The following is a 24,751-nucleotide window of genomic DNA, read 5'->3' as shown; positions in this document are numbered from 1 at the left end:
ATATATATATATATATATATATATATATATATATATATATATATGTATATATATATATATATATATTAAAATATATAATCGTAATTGAACAAATTTATTTATTATATCTTTAATTTATATATTATGTATGTTTAATTTGTGTATATATTCATAAGGGTTAATATTTATATAGTTATATTAATATATCCATATTTATATATATAATTGTTTAATGTTATATTTAAAAATCGATAGTTTGTTATTTGTATGTATTTATATAAATAATATTAATAGGTTTGATATATATATAGTTATGTGAAAAATATAATTATAGTATATGTAACAAGTATATTTTATGTACAAAATATTTATCTGTTTAAAAGATAGTTTTTGATATTAATAATGATAATATTCATATTCATATTACTTAATAATACTTATATTGATAATAATTTTAGTAATAACAATAATAATAATAATAATAATAATAATAATAATACTTAAATGATAAAATTAATAATAATAAATATATTAATAATACGTATAAGACTAATAATAATAATAATAATGGTCATAATACTTATATTTATGATAATACTAATAATAATACTTATAATACCAATAATAACAATAATAATAATAACAATAATAATTGTAATTGTAATCATAATAATAATAAAAATAATAATATTAAATTTGAGAATGAAAACTACCTTAAAAACTAGCTTGTAAAAATAAATGCCCGAAATGGGACTCGAACCCGAGACCTCTCATGAAACCGAAACACTCCTAACCATTGCACTTTCCGCTGCTTTCTATTTTTATTCCATCTTATATCTATATATCATTTATCTATCTATTTTTTTTTCTAATTTCTTCTTCTCCCTCAGTATCTAAATCGACCAGAGATACCCAAACTCATAATAACGTGATACTAGTTTGGATGAAGGCGTGTAATTGAAACCAAACGATTATGAGAGATTGATTGGAATTAACAGAGGAAAAAAAAAAGACAGCAGCAGAAGCTGGGTTCGTGGAAGAACACAAAAAAACTCATACATTGATTTTGAATTTAAGGACGTTTTAGCTTACGATTTCTTCACAAAATAGTTTTTAATTCATACATAGAAACTGTATGTAGCATCAATTGATCCAGAATCTTTTAAATGAATTCGAATTTCTCAAAAAAACAAATCGTTTGACTTTTTAAATTATAACTTTGACCTCCAAATTTGGATTCGATATAGAAAATTGAATATTCAAACTTTGCAAATAGTTTAAACGCATCAATCCTTAACATATCTGCATTATTACTATTTGTAAAATCATTCGAAATTGTGGTTTGAGCAAAATGAGTTCAAGAACAGGGTACTGGGTGAGTTTTCCTCTCTTTCTGTTTTAATTTTTAGAATTGCACACAGGATAGCCTGATATATAATTAGTAATCGAATAATTGGTGTTAGTATAAGTGATTGGATTGGTTTGTTTGCATTGAGAATTTGATTTGGACGCGTACAAAAATTGGGACAGGATTGGTACGATCAGAGATAAAATAAATAACATATATAAATTTTCCAACTAGTTTGTACGATTTACTGCAGATGAAATCTAATAATTTTAAGACAGAAACAAAACCAATAAAGTTTTGATGTGGATATGTAACCAATTCTACCCAGTATCTGATTCTTATATGATAAACCTAATTAATATTAGTAGTTAATTAAATATATATAAATAATTAAAATCCTATTAATGAGTTAGTAATAATAATAATAATAGAATTAATTAATGATAGTAATATCAAATAATACTAATAATAATTAAATAACTAAATTCATAATTTTATAAATGGTAATATTAGTAATAACAATGATAATTTTTATAGTGATACTTATATTAATAATGAATAAATAATATTGGTAGCAAGGATAATGATAATAACATAACTATCTTACTGATAATAATTTTAATGATCTAGTAATATAATAATACTAATAAGTAATTATAATAAAAATACTAATAATGATAATGATAATGATGATGATGATGATGATAATAATAATAATAATAATAATAATAATAATAATAATAATAATAATAATAATAATAATAATAATAATAGAAATATAATATTTATAATAATAATAACACCAAAATAATACTAATAAAGATGATATTTAATAAAAATGAAAATAATTAATTTAATGATAATAATCATAATACTATACTAATAATTTATATCATTAACGATAATAATATTATTAGTAATCTATCAATTTATATATATCAAGTTTCATATTAGTATGTTATATTTATAATTACTAATTTTTGATATTAATATTGAAAGTAATATTACTATAACAATTATTTTTAACTTATAATTTTAATTTAATATGTTACTTTTACATACTATCAACTATGTGATATTTAATAACTTATATTCCATATTTAATATTTATCCATTATATATATATATATATATATATATATATATATATATATATATATATATATATATATATATAAGTATTACAAAGTACATATAATATTAATTAATTATGTTTAAGAATTATATATATTTATATATGTGTATATATGTGTACATATTTATCTACAAACAATTGTTCGTGAATCATCAAGCACAGTCAGAGGGTAATTGGTTATATGAACATAGTTCCAAAATTTTCGAGACTCACCATTACAGACTTTGCTTATCGTGTCGAAATCATATAGAGGTTAGGTTTAAATTTGGTCAGAAATTTCCGGGTCGTCACACCTTGGCAGTTGAAATTTGACTAAGTGTTAATGCCTAGTCGTTATGTTGTCTGTGTGTCTTTGATTAGAACACTGTACTAACTTGAATTGCCTTATGTTCAGGTGATAAGGATAAGGAAGCAGCTCAGTGATAGATTATATGAGCTAGTTGCTGGTATTCAGTGAGTAGGTTTATCTCCGGATAGAGTACTAAGTAGCTGACACACTACTTGGTCAAACTCTTATTACCATGTTTATTTATTATAGCAATGTTCAGCGTGTTTTCCATGCGTAGTTAAATATTGCCATAGTTAGGATGATTGCATGATTGATAATCCGTGATCCTATGTGAGCATTGTATGTTTAGACACCAACCGAGGTGGCCAGGTTGGGAAACCACCGAGGCGGCAAGGTAGGGTTTGGGTAAGGTCAACCGTGGTAGCCTGGTCGGGTTATAGTATTACTGTCTGTTCAGTATAGCATAGAAGGATGCATGTGTTGCATCTGGACGGTTATGCAGTGGATTCAGTAAAACGAACTATCGGTAGACTCTAGCCTGATCAGCTAAGTCGTATGCTCGTACAAGCTGCCGATCCTCATATTTCATTTGTGGCTGATGTATGCTAGTTCAAGACATTGGCGTTGTTATGACCATTGCATGTTCAGTTGCTTATGCTTGGTCCGTTAGCTAGTATCCATTCACTTAGCAGTTGTGCTAATCCCCCATATTTCCACCAATTGAAGGTTCAGGTACTGCTGGTTAGATGGGTGTTGCAGATAAGTTAGAAGACATTTTTGACTAAGAGCTTAACTCTGATGTTTTCTTACTTCGTTTTAAAACTGACTGTGACCAGAGTTTTGTACTTGTTGGGGGAGAATGTGGGTTTATGCTTAACGATTATATTAATATTAACCCATAACGATAAGTGTTTTGATGATGACAAATGCAATTAACTAGAGGTGATGATAGACATCTTGACATAAATATACAAGTTCACTAATCCACACTTACTCTAGCAAAATACCAAAACCAAATAAAGCTTAAAAGGAAGACATAAGCTACACGGTTCGGTTCGCGGTCGATCGTAGGTCTGACCGTGGAACCCTGCACCTTAGTTTTTGAAACCAGGAGTGCATGGTCGACCCCACGGTGGTCAACCTTGGGTCGAGCGTAGAAGGGTCTGTTCGAATTTTTATCAAATAAAGTTTGACAACCTCGAGCATCTATAATTTACAAAACCTTTTTCCACATGGTTAATAAAGTTTCATTTTTTTGAACGACGAGCTTGCATTAGTGTATCATTTATTTCAAAGACACTCATCATTTGCACACACACGCGCGTTCGGAGGAAACTCAAATTACTTTACAGGAACCCGATCCTTTAACCATCCCGAGGGGCAGGAGGATCGGGATTGAATCCTGAATGGATCTGAGAGAAAACCCCCTGAGATCAATCTGGATATCCATATTTCAGGACATTAAGTTCATCTCAACTAATATAGTTGCCCTTTTCACATTCAAAAGAGTTTTGGTCGCTTATCACACTAATCTTGATTAATCACACCTAATGACACTTTAGATTGTGGTTAAGGATAAGCACATAAGTGTTGAAAAACTTCTTTTTGATCCTAAAATGTACCTAGACATATTCAGGATGGTCACCAAGTCCCATTAGGAGATGCTCCTGCCGAATACATGTGTCAGAATATTTAGTGTACGTTGTGCTCAAATTACTTAAATGACTTATGTGACAAAGTGTGCTTTATAATATCTATAAAAGGTCATTAATTATCTAGCATGATTTGTGCACTTTAATATGATAAATGATTTCTTTCTTGAGATGAACTTAATGTTCACTTATGCTTATTTAGCTATTGATGGCATTATACTTCAATGGTTAATTAATGTATCATATATGATCTCAAAGCCATGACATGTTAATATTGATACTTGGATTATTTAAGCTTAATTAAACATGTTTTCTTAAGTCAAATAATCACATGCATACTTCCAAGATTAAATGTTGACACATGCATGTAAGTCTTACAAAAAGAATTTTGGAAGGTTGCTATTTGTCAAAGAGTAATGACATCCACTAACCACTTTGAGTGAGTAAGCTTATGACAATAGAAAACCAATAAAAGATACCTCACTCTATGGTATTTTGTTAGAGACTTCAAAGTCATTTGTTTTTTGTTAAATAGCGTTGCCTTGGCTTATATTATGACAAAATATGCACATAACTCTTTTGGTTAACATGATGGAATGCCAAGAATAAAAGTCTTACTCATTTAGTTGGTGTCAAGTCGCTTTCAAGGAATAAATCTAAACGACTTCAAGTATGGCTAGTAAAATAGTGTCATCAAAAGGAAGAGACCACATTTGTTTGTTTATCTTTAGTTTCTTGGAATCTTTTCAATGGCAAATGGAGAAAACTCATCAACGGATATATTCTAGACATAAGAAGCAAGTCAAAAGATGTCATCCTTCTTACATGCTTTTGTAATATCCATATCAAGCATTGAAGCTAAGTATCTATTTAAACACAAACGGATATAATTCAAATGGACTCTTGATCTATAAAAGCAAAGGCCTGAAGATAGTTGAATACAACCCTCTTACACTCTATTCAATTACATCAAGCATCATATAGTACTTCATATTCTTATATTTAGATATGTGATTAGCTAGAGGGATATTCTATCTTGTACCCAAGATAGAATCAGTGTAAACTCTAATCTTACTTCTTTATCATTAGTGAGTTTACTTTGTAAGCTACTTTCTCAAGTGATCAAAGAAGTAGCATCTACTTTCATTTAAAATAAAACTTAGGTGATTGTAAGCTACTAACTTGGGGTGATCAAGTTAGTGGCATTGGTCTTGTGATAAGAACACCATTCGAATTAGTTAACCAACTTCTTTAAAGGGACTTAGAAAATTGATTGTTCCTGTGATAAGAACAATACTTATCTCATTGGAGATATGGGTGATTGAAGTAGTCTTTAATCTTTCGAAAGGATAGAAAGATTATTAGTGTGGCTTATTGAGGAACAATTGTTGTAATCGAATCTCCAATGGGTTTGGAGAAAATCTAGTGAAGCTAACTCTCGATTAAGTGAATCGAGGAGTGGATTAGTTAACATCCACCCGAACCACTATAAATCTTTGTGTTTGAGCACTTTACTTCATTTCATATATAGTTTAACAAACACAAGTGTACCATTTTGTCAAAACTAGTATTTTGGATTTGAAACAAAACACCATCATTATTGAACATAACTTGCACGGTCAGATCCACGGTCGACCGCGGTATCATCTACACCGAAAAAGTTTTAATAAATTGTTTCGGAACTATTCACCCCCCTCTAGTTCCTACAATTGGTATCAGAGCGATTGCTCTAATGTTTTCTCAAAAATGTTTTTGTTGTGTCTAAAACAATTTTGTGCAAAAACTCGAGTCAAAGATCTTGGAACTAAGCTCTACTTGTTTGGAACGTAAAATATATTTTGAAAGAGTTAGTCTTGCATCACGATGAAAATTTTCATATGAGAATGTATGATCAAGACTCAAATGAAGTTAGGTACTTCAAGGAAGAGAATGAAGCAATGTGTTTTCTAGCAACTTCAAAACACTCACTTGATGTGGAGTTAAAAAAAGAACTCGAATGCTCAAACTTACATCCATTATATTGAGAAAAAATACCACCATTCACATGGTGAGGTAAGCTTGCTTGTTTTTAGTAAAAATCTATAAATTAATAGGTTTATTTAATATTATAAAGCTTGTGTACTCTAAATGTTGTGATAATTAACAAAACGTTGATTAAAATGAAAAACTTGAACAAAGAAACATTCTTTGAATAAACCAAGTTAATTTTTTTGAAAAATAAGTCTCACATATTAAGCATGTATAGAAAAATATGGGGTTGGGTCAAATTCACAACTATAGTGTACACAATAGAAGCACCTTGAAACTTGCTATGAAACTTGGGTCAATGCAATGTATGTGATAATTGAAATCACTTGTGCCTTGAATTCTTGCATGAAAAATGACATGAGTTATTGCTTAATGTGTGCTTGATTAATTGATCTTATATGCTAGAATATGTAGGTTGTCACACATCTTATAGCCTTAAGTGACAGACATAATATCTATGATTAGACTTTAAGCATCTCAATAAGTATTCTTAAAACTCATATAGTCAAACTAAAGGTTATTTAATGGTAATAATAATTTGAAACTAAATTCACTAGCTTGTGACTATTTTGAACAAGAAAAAGAATTATCTTTCTTCAAAAATGACAAAAAGTAGTGATATAGTAAAAGTGATTTTTAAAGTCAAAGATGGCTATAAAAGACACCTTGAGTGAACCTGTCACAAGCTTTTCAAAAACACACTTTATAAAACTCAACATAGTGTCAAACCAGTCGGCGGTCGAACCTACGGTTGACCTTGGATCGACCGCATAGGCTCTGATTAAAATGTGCTTTCGCAATTTTAAGATCGGCCGTGGTTTGACACTTGTAGATGTTGAATCATTTTAAAATGATTATAATATTAGTTTTACATTATTTATTGGCAAGATTTAATCATTTGCTAATGTGAAGATAATTATCGTCACTTGTTTAAAAGGTCATGTTTTCAACCCGTAAGTGTTAGTGAGTTTCAAACAACTATAAGCATACAAGATCAATTATTCTCACTCAAAACATGAACTTGATTTTCTAAATTTTAAAATATAAACGTGTCTAAAGAGAATAAAAGTTTATCATTTGAGAAAGGTACAAAGATGAGTTAGGGTGAGAATATTTGACAAAATCACAAAAAGAAATAATGTCAAACCAATCCTAGGAGACAGCAATAGAAGACAATTAGATCCTAAGTTTGTAGTCTAAGTTCTCATCTTTTAGGTGTAGTGTAGATGTGCTAAGTTCAAATTTGTGGTATGAGTTTGCAATATTATTAAACAGTTGTGGAGTATGGGATACTATATGATTTCTATCATCTATGCTTAATGAGACACATTTGTGATGATAGAACTCATTCTAGGCTTATACTTAAACTACAACACCAACAAAAAGGAAAATGTTATTACTCTTCTCTAAATTGCTATAGTAGTAGTCATTAAAAGTTTACTTAATTAGTCATAAAAATCAAAATGAAAAACGTAAATTTCTTAAAGAAAATGCCTAGGAATCTCAAAAAACTGTTTGTTCAAAACTAACAATTAAAGTCTAATGTTCGACTATGGTTTGTATTTAATGACTTATATTGCATCCTTTGGATATAATATTAAGTTTACATTGATTATTTTTTGATGCTCTAACACTTTGGTGTAAGAACTAGATTATCACTAAAAGTAATCATTGATAAAAATTGTTAGTTAAATGCATAAGCATCTATTAAGTTGTTAATATGTCTAAAACACACTTAGACATATTAGGACGGATGACTCTTAATCTTTGACGTTAGAAAACTTTAAGAATAATTCATGATCTTAATTTCTAAACTAGGATTAGGTTCGCGTCAAACGAACTCCTAGAACAAACGAGTGAAATGAAATGTTTCACTAACCTTTTATACGTCAAAGAGTTAGATAATCTTATCCCACACAAATGTTTATTCAAACTCTTTGTCTTGAGTCTTAAACTTACACACAATGAGATTGATGTAAGTATGATGAGTGTTCTTGAAGTCTTACTCAACTCATGAATCAAAGTGACTCTAAGATAGCACTCTTAAATCAATCTAAAGAATACGCTTAAAATTTTGATATGATAAGTGCTAGACATACCTATGGAAATTAATGATAGATTATCACTTAAAGGTGAAGGTGTGACTCTAAGAGGTAGGTACGTCTCTATGATACCCATTAGAAGGAAAACTTGAATTGTTGCTTGATAAAATGCTTTATTGAATGCTTTACACTCTAGGTTTCACTCTAGGCTTTCACTGATTATACAATAGGTGTAAATCGCATAATCATAGTTTTTATCTCTCACATATGCCATATATGTTTTCATTGCTTGTATGATTATGTGTGCAACATCTACTTATCATAATTGTATGCTTATATGTAAAAATCTACTTGTCATACTCATATGATCCTCATGCTTGACAACCCGAGTTATCTTTTTGGAACCTATCTTGCTTGAAATCACCTTGAAAAATGTTACCCTACACACCTAAGGATAATTAACATGCTAACTGAATTTTATTTGTGAGGGCATTGTGCTTAATATTTGCTACATCCAACATGCCATATGTTTTTCATCATGCTTATGCGCTTACATGCTTATGATTTATTAACACGTTGAAAAATTATGCTTGCATGTTTTTATGCTCATGATCTAATAGAACACTCCAAATTGTTAACTAAGATATATGGAAAATGTTAACTAGTTAACATTATTCATAGTCAAGTTAACATATGTTGACACGATGATAATTGTCTTAGATCATAATTGTTGAGTGTCTGATAAGTAATTTGATATTAGCTTGCTTGCCATGAGTTCTGTGATTGTTGGTTACGTTATATCATTTAAGTACACTCTGAAGCTATATTTAAAAAGATAATTAAATAAGTAGTGATTTAACGTAGATCATATTTTGATATTAATTTGTGAGATTAAATGCCTATATGATCTAGTTATTTAGGTTACGTATATGCTCATCAATATTCATGTTATGGAACATGCCTTTATTTGATTATCATGATTATTTTCTTACTATGTATGATTGTTACATGTAGTGTGAATTCAAATTAAGTTTATTATGCATGATTGCTTGTTTTGATGTCATATATGCTTACTATAATGAAAATTATTCTTGAGTTCAATGTATGCATATATTTTTAACAATGCATGTGAGACTTCAAATGCGCTGTTATGCTCATCACCCATGCATAGGAAAGTCCCAATATGTCACACTTTCGAGCCGTTAAAAGGATCTTTTAAGAGATCTAAAGGGCTCTATGCATCATGGATATCATGTGCCTTGGAGATTTGGATGATGGTGGATCGCTACTGTTTAGAAGAGCGGTGTATGTGCATTAGTTGGTTTATGCATAACCTCTTGGCTCTCAAAGGAACAAACACATGTAGCTCTCTCTACTACCAAAGTCGGGTATGTAGTGATTGCAAGATTATGTGCTCAAGGCTTATGGATGAAATAAACTTTCCTCGATTACGGTACCATTTCTTTCGAAACTTATATATGTGTATATTCTTGTGCTAAAATTGGACTAGTCAACCTAATAAGTGATTATTTGAACATCAATTTAGCTTTGATCATTACGTGATAAGTGAAATATTAACATTCTCTATATAGGTTATACATATGTTCATCACTAAGTAAACAAAGAGATATGCTCTTAATTGAATAACCTGGAATTTAGTGCATGATTTTTCAATGATAACTTATCATGTGGATAACGTTTCGACATATCATATATGCCCTATTGATCACTATTACTTGACATGCTTCGACTAGTATGCTCATAATGTTGAATAGATGTGTCTCATGCATACATATAAATTAGATCGTTATGCATGATTACATATATTAGCTTCAACATGCTACTCTTACTTGTGTTCTTACAATATATATTCAACATGCTATGCTTATATTATGTGCAATATGTTTGACATGCTATGGTTATGATATGTGCAATATGTATGTCATGCTTGTGTCTTTACATGCTTGTTTGAAACTACTATGATATTGTTTGAAACTTCTATGATAGTATCTATATTGTTGCATAATGTGATTACGTGTGTAACTCTTACTTGTTTACCATGCTATGCTATGTATTTAACATGCTATGCTCAAAACTACTTGGTATATGATTGCTCAATAACTATCATTATCACTCATCATATGCTTGATGCTATATTTTGCATATTATGCTTACATTGTTGACTTAATATGCTTGATTGATTGCCTTGATGTGAATCTTACATGTTAGCACATGCTTATTATGATATCATGCTATAATTGACAACTAATGTGGTGTCCTTACGTACGGATTATATGTTTACCTTGTCATGCAAATCTTTTATGATCAAAATGCCTAAGTTTCCAACAATGCAAGGGAAACTTCAATGCATCCAAAGGTAAGCACACTTCCTCTTAAACTTTTTACCACCATGTACGGTTCAAGAGGGAGCATTTCAAGGATGAGCTTAGTTCCAGAGGGAGCTAACCTTTTTGCTTCGACAAAAGGGGAGAAAGTTGGATAAGTGATGTTAACACTTGTGCGTATTTATAGATAAATGTCCACCATCACTTATGTGTTTGTCATCATTAAAAAGGGGGAGAATGTATGTTTATGCTTAACGATTATATTAATCTTAACGCATAACGATAAGTCTTTTGATGATGACACATGCACATAATTAGAGGTGATGGTAGACATCTTGACATAAATATACAAGTTAACTAATCCACACTTACTCTAACAAAAGACCAAAATCAAATAAAGCTCAAAAGGAAAACATAAGCTACACGGTTTGGTTCACGGTCAACCGTAGGTCTGACCGTGGAACCCTGCACCTTGGTTTGTGAAACCAGGAGTGCACGGTTGACCCCACGGTTAACCATGGGTCGACCGTAGAAGGTTATTTCAGAATTTTTATCAAATAAAGTGTGACCACCTAGGGGCATCTATAATTTACGAAACCTTTTTCAACATACTTAATATAGTCGCCCTTTTCACATCCAAAAGAGTTTTGGTCGCTGGGACACTAATCTTGATCAATCATACCTAATGATACTTTAGCTTGTGATTAAGGATATGCACATAAGTGTTGCAAAACATCTTTTTGATCCTAAAATGTACCTAGACATATTCAGGATGGTCACCAAGTCCTATTAGGAGATGATCCTCCCTAATACATGTGTCGAAATATTGAGTCTACGTTATGCTCAAATTATTTAAACGACTTATGTGACAAAGTGTGCTTTATAGTATCAATAAAATGTCATTAATTATCTAGCATGATTTGTGCACTTTAATATGATGAATGATTGCTTTCTTGAGCTGAACTTAATGTTCACATATGCTTATTTATCTATTGATGGCATTATACTTCAATGGTTAATTATTGCATCATATTTGATCTCAAAGGTATGACATGTTAATATTGATACTTGGATTATTCAAGCTTAATTAAACATGTTTTCTTGAGTCAAATAATCACATGCATGCTTCCAAGATTAAATGTTGACGCATGCATGTAAGTCTTACAAAAAGAATTTTGGAGGGTTGCTATTTGTCAAAGAACAATGACATCCACTAACCACTTTAAGTGAGTAAGCTTATGACAATAGAAAACCAAGAAAAGATACATCCCTCTTTGGTATTTTGTTGGAAACTTCAAAGTCATTTGTGTTTTGTTGAATAGCCGTTGCCTTGGCTTATATTATGACAAAATATGCACATAACTCTTTTGGTTAACATGATGGAATGCCAAGAATAAAGTCTTACTCATTTAGTTGGTGTCAAGTCGCTTTCAAGGAATAAATCCAAATGACTTCAAGTATGGCTAGTAAATGGTGTCATCAAAAGGAAAAGACAACATTTGTTTGTTTCTCTTTAGTTTCTTGGAATCTTGTCAATGACAAATGGAGAAGACTCATCAACAGATATATTCAAGACATAAAAAGCAAGTCAAAAGCTGTCATCCTTCTTACATGCTTTTGTAAGATCCATATCAAGCATTGAAGCTAAGTATCCATTCAAACACTAATGGATATAATTCAAATGGACTCTTGATCTATAAAAGCAAAGGATTGAAGACATTTGAAGACAACCCTCTTACACTCCATTCAATTACATCAAAGATCACATAGTACTTCATATTCTTATATTTAGATATGTGATTAGCAAGAGGGATATTCTATTTTGTACCCAGGATAGAATTAGTGTAAACTCTAATCTTACTTCTTTATCATTAGTGAGTTTACATTGTAAGCAACTTTCTTTAAGGTAATCAAAGAAGTAGCATCTACTTTCACTTAAAATAAAACTTAGGTGATTGTAAGCTACTAACTTGGGGTGATCAAGTTAGTGGCATTGTTCTTGTGATAAGAACACCATTCGACTCAGTTAACCAATTTCCTTAAAGGGACTTAGGAAATTGATTGTTCTTGTGATAAGAACAATACTTATCTCATTGGAGATTGTAACGACCCGGATTTTTCCGATCGTTTTACACTTATAAGATTAATATTTACATAAATTAAACCTTACCAACATGATAAGCAATCTAAATTGTTGAGATTTATGTTTTTGAAAAGAGTTTTACACAACGTTTGACCGTCCAATTTGACCGATGATATCACGAACTATATAACATACGATAATTATACGTTTGTGTATATATATGTATTTATATATATTCAACATGATCTAAGAATGTTTTAACATCCCATTGTGTACTAATAACAATGAGTTGTAGGTATATTTTGAAACTACTAACTTAAGTTTTCAAAACGATAACTATACGTAACGTTCTTTGACATAAATACTTATAATCTATAATACTTATACATGCATCGTATAGATATGTATTTAATCACTTTTAAAGGGCTTACATACATAAAACAATATAAGTATATTTACAAAAGATAGTTATATTTGAATCCTCGTTCCATTTTCTCAAAGATTTCTATACGTATACCTAGGGTATATGTACCGGTATCATACCCATCTTCTAGATGTATTTACTATTGGTATATACATGTCAAATCAACATCTATTCAGCTCTTGTTCATTCCCTTAAGGCTAGGTAACTAGAATTGGAAGTATGCATGACTAATTTTACAAAATAACAAAATGAAAATTTGTCCATGTTCCCCATTTTCACAATTTTAAGACCTCCCCCCATTCCATTTCTAATTCAATCTTTTACCTTCATTTCCTTGCTAAACACACACATATTCATGAGCCTTAAACACCTTAAACATCTCAGCAAACAACCATGAAGATCTAGCTTCAAAAACAACACTTAAACATCATAAGAAAATCTTTCCAAGAACACTTCAAAAATCCTTCCAAATTTACAAGTTTACTTCCAACCTTTTGATCCAACTCCACCACTCTTTTGGTTCTAGGATTTTACTCATCTTTTACAGCAATATTGTCCAAGTAACTTGAGGTAGTAACCTTGTTCATAATTTTATTCGATTCAAATTTATATAGCTATCTTATTTTGAGATATAAAATTTTAACAACAAGAACATAGTTTGAATGATTTCAAACTTGTTCGCAAACTAAATAGATCCTTCTAACTTAACTTTTAAAATACTTCAAGACTTGTAATATATCATAATGATATGCTAATTTAACAAGATACAACTTGTTTTTACAAAGAACACCTTAAAACTGAATCTATGTCGTCGGAGTGTAACAGGAGACTGTTTTGGGTTGGATAATTAAAAACCATCTTGAACTTTGAATTAGAAGTTCATGTTCTGGAAAAATGATATTTCTTATGAATATGTTAACACATAAAAATTTCATGGTTTAATTCAAAGTATAAGTATTTTTAGAAAAATGACCATTAAATGTTGTTTTTATGACAAAAATGATTACTTTCATAAGATTCACCTAGAGTTTGGACTATAACCTGTGATTCCGAATATAAACCATGATATTTACAGTTCATATTCTTAAATTTTGACTCAATCCAAGGAGATGGCAAGTTGAATCAACAAAAACGGAGTTGTAACGAAGAAACTACGACTAAAATAAGATCGGGTGTCCAAAGCTTGTTTAACAACGAAAATAATTGGAGAAAAATTAAATAAATCATATCTTTCCTAATTAATATGATATTTCATATATATTTACTCATGATTTAATTTTATATATTTCAGGACCACCCGTAAACAACACGAGAAGATTAATCATAAGACCTCATGTACGTACGCAACACGTCATTTGACAACACGGTACTTTATGTACGCAACACGTCATTTGACAACACGGTACCGTGGGTCAAGATTAATTCAGATCAACATGAATACGATGGGGTCTTTATTTTTTTTTAGCAACTAATTGTGGACTACTAACATCGGACTGCTAACTACGAACTAAGAAATTATTAAAAGTATATATATGAAACGTTTATTTCTTAAAAAGAAAATATATTGATATATTACATATGGTTAGGTTCGTGATATCAATCGGAGACCAAGTCGTGTTATTATCTTTAAGACAAAAGTGAGTATATAGTCCCACTTTTAAACTCTAAATATTTCGGGATGAGAATACATGCATTTTATGATTTACGTTATAGACACAAGTGACTAAAAATATATATTCTACGTTGAGTTGTACCACTGGCATATTTCTCTGTAGCTTGGTAACTACAATTTACATGGGTATTGTAAACGCGAATCCTGTTGATAGATCTATCGGGCCTGACAACCCCAACCGGACTGGACGACCAGTATTTAACGGTTGCACAGTACTTCGTTTCGTTACTACACTTGGTACGGTGTAGGGAGATTTCATAATAAAGAGAATATGCGACGTTGATTAAATGTTAAGTATGGTTACCAAGTGCTCAACAACTTAGAATATTTTTATTAAAATGTTTACATATGAAATCTTGTGGTCTATATTTATAACACTGCCGGCATTAAACCTATATCTCACCAACTTTATGTTGACATTTTAAGCATGTTTATTCTCAGGTGATAACTAAAAGCTTCCGCTGCAACATGTTGAATTTAAGCAAGATCTTGAGTATGCATATTTGTGTCAAAAATAAAACTGCATATCGGAGGATTTGTAATGTAAAATATGTTGGAGGTCGTATTGTTATTATCACATGTAAAGTTTGTAAGTCTAAGATTATCGCTAAACGATAATCATTATTAAGTTGTTTAAACCTTGTATTTGTAATAAAAGCTATGGTTTGTATTGTAAAAACAAATGCAGTTTTTGAAAAATGTCGCATATAGAGGTCAATACCTCGCGATGAAATCATATGTTATTGTATTCATCCTTATGGTTAAGGTCGGGTCGTCTCATGTGGTATCAGAGCGTTGGTCTTAGAGAACCAGAAAATTTGCATTAGTGTGTCTTATCGAGTTTGTTATGATGCATTAGTGAGTCTGGACTTTGACCGTGTTTGATTTTGAAAAAAATATTGCTTATCATTGTTGGTTAAAAATTAATATGTAAATATTATGTGATACTAATTTACTAGTTGTTATGTGATAGATGTCTGGCTTAGAACTTGTTATCACATTCAGCGACTCCGAACCAGAATCTTCAGATGGTGTTCCAGTCATTAACCTATCCGATGATGAAAACGACACCTTTGGGGAAGACTCACAAGTTCCGGATGAATCAATTGAAGAGGAAACAGAAAGTGATCCTGAGGAGGAAGAAATACAGGAAATTACGAAAGACAAGTTCGAACGAGGAAGGAAACGAAAGGCTACTGAAATGGAAAATCAAAATTCCGAGTCTAGAGAGGATGTTGTGGCACCAACTCCACCAGATACTTCCACACCTATTCTTGCTATTCCTATTAGTTCTATCCCGACATCCAGTTCTTCGGTTCCTCAGCCAAAACGCAGGGAGACAACCAGGATAACCTTTAAGCGATTTCTTTGAACACAAACGCTTTGGGTTAAATGATGCGCTGTTGTTTTAAACCATGGGATCATATAATGTTGTGTATAATATTACTAGTGTGGTTTGCTTAATGTTTGATGTAAGATAAGCATATGTAAAATAGTGAAGTGTGAAATGCAATAATTTTCCATGGTTAAGTATTATTTGGGTGGTAGTAAATGATTTTCGTACTAAGCTATTAAGTATGAACTTTAAAGGGTAGGTACTACCCTAGATATAATTATAAAACGCTAATAAGAAGAAAAGGCTTTTATAATAATAACTGGTTCATATTATTAATAAGCTACGATGTACTGTAAATACATACTACATCTATAATATTCCATGTGAATAATTATTTTTTTTCATTCTTATTGAAGATTATGGCGCGATTGAACCGAATGACGGAACAAGAAATCCAGGAACTCATCAATCAGCGAGTGAACGACAGAATGTTATGGGTCGAGGCTGCAAGAGGTGCTGCAGTTAACCCAAATCCTCGTGTGGGGTGCACTTAAAAAACTTTTCAAGGTTGCAAACCCTCATCATTCAGTGGAACAGAAGGACCGGTCGGTTTAACCCGGTGGATCGAAAAGATTGAGTCTGTGTTTAAAATCAGTGGTTGTATTGAGAAGGACATGACCAAGTATGCATCGTGCACCCTACAAGATAGTGCACTCACATGGTGAAAAAACTATGTGAAGGCCGTAGGAGGAGATGTAGCTTATGATACTCCCTGGGAAGAATTCAAAACAATGCTAATCAACGAATATTGTCCAAGGAACGAGGTTAGGAAGTTGGAAGCTGAATTACGAAGCCTGAAAGTTGTTGGTACTGAACTCACCAACTACAATCAGCGATTCATGGAATTAGCTTTGCTATGTCCCGAATTGGTACCAACCGAAGAACGGAAGATAGAACTGCACAAAGATGGTTTGCCTAAAAATGTCAAAGCAAATGTTACAGCATCGAAACCCAAGACTATTCACGAAGCCATCACCATGGCGAACGAGTTGATGGACCAGATTATTCTGGATAATAACACCGATGTCAAGACATCGGGAAACAAAAGAAAGTGGGAAGGTAATCATCAACAATCCAACAAGAAACAAGAAACCACGCAAGGTGCGGGTAGCGGTTCAAACTCAGGTTACAAAGGACGAAATCCTTTATGTAACAGATGCCACAAACATCACTCTGGTTATTGTAACGTGGTGTGCAACAATTGTAATCGAAAAGGTCATCTTGCTGAAGATTGTAGGGTTCCCGCTACAAATACAAACGGTACCAAGACTCCTGCCACCAATGCAAATAGAACTGCCTTGGCCACTGTTACTTGTTATGGGTGTGGGAAACAGGGTCATTATAAGAGCCAGTGTCCGAATCCAGAGAAGAATAATGGATCTGCACGTGGAAGAGCATTTGTTATTAATGCTAGAGAGGCGTGTTAAGACCCGGAGCTTGTTACGGGTACGTTTACCATTAATAACTTATCCGCATCTATTATATTTGATACTGGTGCCGATAGAAGTTACGTGAGTAGAGACTTTTACGCTAAATTGAATTGTTCATCATTACCTCTAGATGCTAAGTACATGATTGAGTTAGCTAATGGTAAACTAATTAAAGCCGATAAAATTTGCCGTGATTGTAAAATAAATTTAGCCGGAGAAACATTTAAGATTGATTTGATACCCGTAGAATTAGGAAGTTTTGATGTAATAGTCGGCATGGACTGGATGTCTAAAATAGGAGCTGAAGTTGTGTGCGCCAAGAAGGCAATTCGCATTCCTCGTAAGGATAAAATGCCAGTAATGATTTATGGAGAGAAGGGTAACTCAAAGCTAAAACTCATTAGTTATTTGAAAGCTCAAAAGTGCTTGAAGAAAGGGTGCTATGCTATCTTAGCACATGTTAATAAAGTCGAAACGAAGGAGAAAGTGAAGAGCATCAATGACGTACCTGTGGCAAGAGATTTTCCTGAAGTCTTTCCAGAAGAGTTGCCGGGATTACCTCCATTTAGATCTGTAGAATTTCAAATAGATCTAGTACCAGGAGCTGCACCAGTGGCTCGTGCTCCATATAGACTTGCACCATCTGAGATGAAAGAGTTACAAAGCCAGTTACAAGAATTACTGGACCGTGGTTTCATTCGACCGAGCACTTCACCGTGGGGAGCTCCGATTTTATTCGTCAAGAAGAAAGACGGATCTTTCCGAATGTGTATAGATTATCGTGAATTAAATAAGTTAACTATCAAGAATCGGTATCCACTATCGAGAATTGATGACTTATTTGATCAATTGCAAGGATCATGTGTTTACTCAAAAATCGACCTAAGGTCGGGCTATCATCAACTACGCGTCAAAGAAGAAGATATTCCGAAAAATGCTTTTCGGACACGCTACGGTCATTATGAATTTTTAGTCATGCCGTTTGGATTAACGAATGCGCCAGCTGTATTCATGGATCTCATGAATCGAGTTTGTAGTCCGTATTTAGCTAAGTTTGTTATCGTTTTCATTGACGATATTCTTATCTATTCCAAGAGTGAGCAAGAGCATGAACAGCATTTAAGATTGGTATTAGAATTGTTAAGAAAAGAACAATTATACGCCAAATTTTCTAAGTGTGCGTTTTGGTTGAAAGAAGTGCAATTTCTTGGCCATGTTGTTAGTAGCAAAGGAATTCAGGTTGACCCAGCTAAAATTGAGGCCATTGAAAAATGGGAGACTCCTAAGACACCAACGCAGATACGCCAATTTTTGGGTTTAGCCGGTTATTATAGAAGGTTTATTCAAGATTTTTCCCGAATAGCTAAACCATTGACAGCGTTAACACAAAAAGGGAAGAAGTACGAATGGACCTTTGAGCAGGAGAGTGCATTTCAATTACTCAAGAAGAAGTTGACCACGGCACCTATTTTATCGTTACCTGAAGGGAACGATGATTTTGAGATATATTGTGACGCTTCGCGACAAGGTTTTGGTTGCGTCCTTATGCAACGAAAGAAAGTTATTGCATACGCATCCCGACAATTGAAGATTCACGAGCGGAATTATACGACGCATGATCTAGAATTGGGGGCAGTAGTGTTTGCATTGAAGATATGGAGACACTATTTATATGGAGTTAAATGCACTGTGTTTACTGATCATAAAAGCCTTCAACATATTTTTGATCAGAAACAGCTGAACATGAGGCAACGTAGGTGGGTCGAGCTGATAAACGACTACGATTGTGAGATTCGCTATCATCCCGGGAAAGCGAATGTAGTGGCCGACGCTTTAAGCAGAAAGGAACGAGAACCAATTCGAGTACGAGCAATGAACATAAAAATTCGTATGAATCTCAACTCACAAATCAAAGAGGCTCAACGAGAAGCTCTTACTAAAGAAAACATAGGAAATGAAATAATGAAGAAGTATGGGAAACAACTCATTATGCGGGAAGATGGAATTCGATATTTTGCAAACCGTATTTGGGTACCAAAGTTGGGTGGATTAAGGAAGTTAATATTGAATGAGGCACATAAGACAAGATACTCGATACATCCTGGAGTTGGAAAGATGTATCAAGATCTTAAGACGCATTATTGGTGGCCTAATTTGAAGACAGACATTGCAACATATGTTGGGGAATGTTTAACTTGTTCCAAAGTCAAAGCAGAACACCAGAAGCCGTCAGGATTACTTCAACAACCAGAAATCCCAGAATGGAAATGGGATTGTATTACCATGGATTTCATCACAAAATTACCTAAGACTGCCTGGGGTTATGACACCATTTGGGTAATAGTTGATCGTCTCACCAAATCTGCACATTTCTTGCCTATAAAGGAAACGGATAGAATGGAGAAACTATTACGATTATACATAAAGGAAATTGTTTCAAGGCATGGAATACCTATTTCCATTATATCCGATTGTGATAGTAGATTTACATCAAAGTTCTGGCAATCACTACAGGAGGCCCTAGGAACTCGTTTGGATATGAGTACCGCATATCATCCGCAAACTGACGGGCAGAGTGAAAGAACAATTCAGACTCTTGAAGACATGCTTAGGGCATGTGTGATCGATTTTGGAAACGGATGGGATAAATATCTACCATTAGCAGAATTCTCGTATAATAATAGTTATCATGCGAGCATTAAAGCTGCACCATTCGAAGCACTGTATGGAAGGAAGTGTAGATCCCCTATCTGTTGGAACGAAGTAGGAGATCGACAATTAACTGGACCCGAGATCATCCATGAAACTACTGAGAAGATAGTGCAAATCAAGGAGAAATTGAAAACAGCCCGTAGTCGCCAAAAGAGCTACGCCGATGTCCGAAGGAAACCATTAGAGTTTCAGATCGGTGACATGGTTATGTTAAAGGTGTCACCTTGGAAAGGTGTAATACGTTTTGGAAAAAGAGGTAAACTGAACCCAAGGTATATAGGCCCGTTCAAGATCATCGAACGCATTGGACCGGTAGCTTATCGACTCGAATTACCACAACAACTCGCCGGAGTACATAATACATTTCACATCTCAAACCTTAAGAAATGTCTTGCAAAGGAAGATCTCACCATTCCTCTTGAAGAAATTCAAGTCAACGAGAAACTACAATTCATAGAAGAACCAGTCGAAATCATGGACCGTGAGGTTAAACGGCTTAAGCAGAGCAACATACCAATCTTCAAGGTTCGTTGGAATGCTCGAAGGGGTCCCGAGTTTACTTGGGAACGAGAGGATCAAATGAAACAAAAGTACCCACATCTGTTTTTCCGATGACGCACAATAGGTACAATTTTAAAATTTCGGGACGAAATTTATTTAACGGGTAGGTAATGTAACGACCCGGATTTTTCCGATCGTTTTACACTTATAAGATTAATATTTACATAAATTAAACCTTACCAACATGATAAGCAATCTAAATTGTTGAGATTTATGTTTTTGAAAAGAGTTTTACACAACGTTTGACCGTCCAATTTGACCGATGATATCACGAACTATATAACATACGATAATTATACGTTTGTGTATATATATGTATTTATATATATTCAACATGATCTAAGAATGTTTTAACATCCCATTGTGTACTAATAACAATGAGTTGTAGGTATATTTTGAAACTACTAACTTAAGTTTTCAAAACGATAACTATACGTAACGTTCTTTGACATAAATACTTATAATCTATAATACTTATACATGCATCGTATAGATATGTATTTAATCACTTTTAAAGGGCTTACATACATAAAACAATATAAGTATATTTACAAAATATAGTTATATTTGAATCCTCGTTCCATTTTCTCAAAGATTTCTATACGTATACCTAGGGTATATGTACCGGTATCATACCCATCTTCTAGATGTATTTACTATTGGTATATACATGTCAAATCAACATCTATTCAGCTCTTGTTCATGCCCTTAAGGCTAGGTAACTAGAATTGGAAGTATGCATGACTAATTTTACAAAATAACAAAATGAAAATTTGTCCATGTTCCCCATTTTCACATTTTTAAGACCTCCCCCCATTCCATTTCTAATTCAATCTTTTACCTTCATTTCCTAGCTAAACACACACATATTCATGAGCCTTAAACACCTTAAACATCTCAGCAAACAACCATGAAGATCTAGCTTCAAAAACAACACTTAAACATCATAAGAAAATCTTTCCAAGAACACTTCAAAAATCCTTCCAAATTTACAAGTTTACTTCCAACCTTTTGATCCAACTCCACCACTCTTTTGGTTCTAGGATTTTACTCATCTTTTACAGCAATCTTGTCCAAGTAACTTGAGGTAGTAACCTTGTTCATAATTTTATTCGATTCAAATTTATATAGCTATCTTATTTTGAGATATAAAATTTTAACAACAAGAACATAGTTTGAATGATTTCAAACTTGTTCGCAAACTAAATAGATCCTTCTAACTTAACTTTTAAAATACTTCAAGACTTGTAATATATCATAATGAAATGATAATTTAACAAGATACAACTTGTTTTTACAAAGAACACCTTAAACCTGAATCTATGTCGTCGGAGTGTAACCAGAGGCTGTTTTGGGTTGGATAATTAAAAACCATCTTGAACTTTGAATTAGAAGTTCATGTTCTGGAAAAATGATATTTCTTATGAATATGTTAACACATAAAAATTTCATGGTTTAATTCAAAGTATAAGTATTTTTAGAAAAATGACCATTAAATGTTATTTTTATGACAAAAATGATTACTTTCATACGATTCACCTAGAGTTTGGACTATAACCTGTGATTCCGAATATAAACCATGATATTTACTGTTCATATTCTTAAATTTTGACTCGATCCAAGGAGATGGCAAGTTGAATCAACAAAAACGGAGTTGTAACGAAGAAACTACGACTAAAATAAGATCGGGTGTCCAAAGCTTGTTTAACAACGAAAATAATTGGAGAAAAATTAAATAAATCATATCTTTCCTAATTAATATGATATTTCATATATATTTACTCATGATTTAATTTTATATATTTCAGGACCACCCGTAAACAACACGAGAAGATTAATCATAAGATCTCATGTACGTACGCAACACGTCATTTGACAACACGGTACTTTATGTACGCAACACGTCATTTGACAACACAGTACCGTGGGTCAAGATTAATTCCGATCAACATGAATACGATGGGGTCTTTATTTTTTTTTTAGCAACTAATTGTGGACTACTAACATCGGACTGCTAACTACGGACTAAGAAATTATTAAAAGTATTAAAAGTATATATATGAAACGTTTATTTCTTAAAAAGAAAATATATTGATATATTACATATGGTTAGGTTCGTGATATCAATCGGAGACCAAGTCGTGTTATTATCTTCAAGACAAAAGTGAGTATATAGTCCCACTTTTAAACTCTAAATATTTCGGGATGAGAATACATGCATTTTATGATTTACGTTATAGACACAAGTGACTAAAAATATATATTCTACGTTGAGTTGTACCACTGGCATATTTCTCTGTAGCTTGGTAACTACAATTTACATGGGTATTGTAAACGCGAATCCTGTTGATAGATCTATCGGGCCTGACAACCCCAACCGGACTGGACGACCAGTATTTAACGGTTGCACAGTACTTCGTTTCGTTACTACACTTGGTACGGTGTAGGGAGATTTCATAATAAAGAGAATATGCGACGTTGATTAAATGTTAAGTATGGTTACCAAGTGCTCAACAACTTAGAATATTTTTATTAAAATGTTTACATATGAAATCTTGTGGTCTATATTTATAACGCTGCCGGCATTAAACCTATATCTCACCAACTTTATGTTGATGTTTTAAGCATGTTTATTCTCAGGTGATAACTAAAAGCTTCCGCTGCAACATGTTGAATTTAAGCAAGATCTTGAGTATGCATATTTGTGTCAAAAATAAAACTGCATATCGGAGGATTTGTAATGTAAAATATGTTGGAGGTCGTATTGTTATTATCACATGTAAAGTTTGTAAGTCTAAGATTATCTTTAAACGATAATCATTATTAAGTTATTTAAACCTTGTATTTGTAATAAAAGCTATGGTTTGTATTGTAAAAACAAATGCAGTTTTTGAAAAATGTCGCATATAGAGGTCAATACCTCGCGATGAAATCATATGTTATTGTATTCGTCCTTATGGTTAAGGTCGGGTCGTCTCAGAGATATAGGTGATTGAAGTAGTCTTTAATCTTTCGACGGGATAGAAAGATTATTGGTGTGGCCTATTGAGGAACAATTGGTGTAATCCAATCTCCACCGGAGTTGGAGAAAATCTAGTGAAGCTAACTCTCGATTAAGTGAATCGAGGAGTGGATTAAGGTGGATTAGTTAACATTCACCCGAACCACTATAATTTTTTGTGTTTGAGCACTTTACTTCATTTCATATATAGTCTAACAAACACAAGTGTACCATTTTGTCAAACTAGTATTTTGAATTTGAAACAAAAACAACATCATTATTGAACATAACTTGCACGGTCGAATCCACGGTCGACCATAGAGTCGACAGCGGTATCATCTAAACTGAAAAAGTTTTAGTAAATTGTTTCGGAACTATTCGCCCCCTCTAATTCCTACAGTACTGATTTTATATAACACCGTATTTGTGTAGCGTTGTAATGTATGTTAACAATGTTAGTTTATAACTGTGTTTTGGTAAACGCTAACTTGGGCTATTTCGGTAATTATCTTTACTTCCGCTGTGAATAAAAAAAATAAATTAGGGTGTTACAGCAAGTGAGGGTTAAAGGGTAAAGTTGAAAAGAAATCAAATGTGATAATTATGTTTGGTATTAAACTAGGACGCCCAACAGCTATATTTCGGCCCAAGGTT

Source organism: Rutidosis leptorrhynchoides, chromosome 3 (assembly GCF_046630445.1).
Source record: "Rutidosis leptorrhynchoides isolate AG116_Rl617_1_P2 chromosome 3, CSIRO_AGI_Rlap_v1, whole genome shotgun sequence".
Taxonomy (NCBI): Eukaryota; Viridiplantae; Streptophyta; class Magnoliopsida; order Asterales; family Asteraceae; genus Rutidosis; species Rutidosis leptorrhynchoides.
This window is presented reverse-complemented; position numbering follows the sequence as displayed.